Below are 2,439 nucleotides of genomic sequence, written 5' to 3'. Positions count from 1 at the left end.
GAGACAAGGCTGACTCCGCATGAGCAAACCCTTGCTTGGCTTGGGCATGGCCGACCTTCCTCTAGCTTCGTACTGTGTTATTAATTTGTAGGGAGTGTGTGTCGGCGGTTCGTTTCCCTTGCTTTATAGCCAATGATTCCCATGGAGCGATTTCTCATCCTGCAGTCTCCGAGCAGTCTCCAGTTGGCAAGTCGTTCAAGGAAGTCATTGAGGGTGCCCAAGACGAGCCGAAAGGAGCAAGATTTGTGGTTTCCCATCGCGCTGATGCCAACAAATCCAATGGAGTCAATGGAGGATGAGGTAAGCCCTCTTCTGCCACTACTTTGGTTATTGTTCCTAATTCCTAAATGTCTAAAGCACTTTCTTCAGAGAGGGGTAGGCTTAGGGATGTTGTATTTCTAGCGGTTTTAGACCCTTCCAAGCTCCCCTCCTAAAATTATATGAATAGTTGGCTTCAAAATGTGTGGGTTAAGAAATTAGGGCTACAATTCTCCTTTTGTAGGATGATTCAATGGGGTATGTTTCTTATCTTTTTTTAAAGACTTTGAAAGTTAGAAATAAGTGGTTCAAAAGGAATTTTGGAATATTCGTAATGGTTGTTTTAGGGCGGTTGCATGGATGCCTGAAGCCAATAATGAGGAAATTGTGGCCTTGTCATGTCCCATATGAGTTAATGTGAAAAATATTCCTCCGATTATGTGGAAAATGGTCCCTAAAACCCTAGAATCAGTGGGTAGAGTTTCGAGAATGGTTGAATCCCCTACCCTTTTACCATACATGGATGCGAGATTGCTCATTGCTATTAAGATAGACATCGATCTTCCTAATGAAATTATTGTTCATCTTGAAAATGAGTCTTATTCCTACCTAGTGGAGTTCTTGGGAGGAATTGATGCCTGCTATCTCTGCAAAAAAGAGGGACACATTAGGAAAAACTGCCCTCTTATTAAAACCAAACAATCTGGCAAATCCTCAGAGAAATTATTTTCTTTTGAGCCTCTAAACCCTAAAGGGAATTTTGTCGACTCTATGACCACTGTGCCCCCTTCCAAAACCCCAGACTTTTTACCTCCCCCTCAACCTTCTCCCCATCTTGCTTTCATCTCTCATCCTAGCCCTCAAGTTGAGACTCGTTCTATAGGTGATGATGAGGTCTCTAAAGTTTCTCTCACTTCCAAGTTGGATAGGCTTAACAAGGTTGTTCATGATATGGTCTGCACTAAGGGTGAGAGTGTCTCTCCCCTCTTATCTCCAGACTCTACTTTTTGAAGAATATGAAGACTCTTACTAGCCCTCCCAAGCACATAACTCTCAATGCCTAACATATCATCCTTGATAAATTAAAGTGTATGGAAGAGACTAGGAAGAGAATTGAGTCTCAGATTATAGAAAATTCATGCTCCGACAGAGAGTCGATGGACTCTTTAGGTAATAACAGTAATCAACCCCTCAAATCTACTTCTATTAGGGATGATATTAGGAGTATGGATTGTGAAACCTCTGCCCTTGATGGTCACCTGACTATGGAGTGCAATGGGGGGCAACCAATAGACCTTCCCCCCAAAATTATTGGGAATGATGATGTTGACTTACAACAAGATGAAACCGTGGAAAAATAAATCTACCCCAGTGCCCCCTTACGTGGTCACATGACTACCGAGGGAGAGGCCCCCACTAGACAGGCTAGTGAGCTTGTCCCTAAATCAGGGATTCTTGAGGGTTTCCCCATGAACCCTAAGACTATGACTCCCCCAATATATGGTCTTGAGGAATTTAAGAAATATACTTGGGCTATTGTCCTTTATCAAGGTAATGGTAAAAAGGCCTTGATTGCCAAATCCATGGTTAAATTAAGATCTAGGAAGGCTAAAAATAAGGATAGTTCAAAGAAGAAAAACAAGAAAACCATTGTCAAGTCCCCACCTCTTAGGGCTGAAAAAGAGTTTGAGTTTAAGAGGAAACAGGGAAGACCATTTTGATCAAGTATTAGTAAGATAGATTGTAGAACTCCTAAGAGGAAATTACCTGAATGTTACAAATCATTCAAATCCCCCATGGAAATTTCTCCCTAATGTACCATGGACTTGTAGTATGTATCTTGGAATGTAAAGGGACTTGAATCCCCAGTTAAGAAATATGTGGTCAAAAGGTTCTTAAGGATGATTAATAGTGTGGATATCCTCCCACTTTAGGAAATTAAGGTAGTGAACTTCTCTCTTGATATTAACTTAAAGTGCATATGGAGAGATGCAGATTATTTTACCACCAACCACTTCAAGGGAGGGGTGGAGGAGCTATTATGATTTGCCCCAAATGGAAGAAGTATGTTTCTAGGTGGGGATGTTCTCCTTGCAGTAGACTAGTGTGGGTGACCCTTAAGGCTGAGGAGAAGGAATTTGGTATATGCTCCATTTATGCCTCCAATGACTTTAGAGAAAT

The sequence above is a fragment of the Cryptomeria japonica genome, chromosome 5 (genome assembly GCF_030272615.1).
Source record: "Cryptomeria japonica chromosome 5, Sugi_1.0, whole genome shotgun sequence".
NCBI lineage: Eukaryota > Viridiplantae > Streptophyta > Pinopsida > Cupressales > Cupressaceae > Cryptomeria > Cryptomeria japonica.
This window is presented reverse-complemented; position numbering follows the sequence as displayed.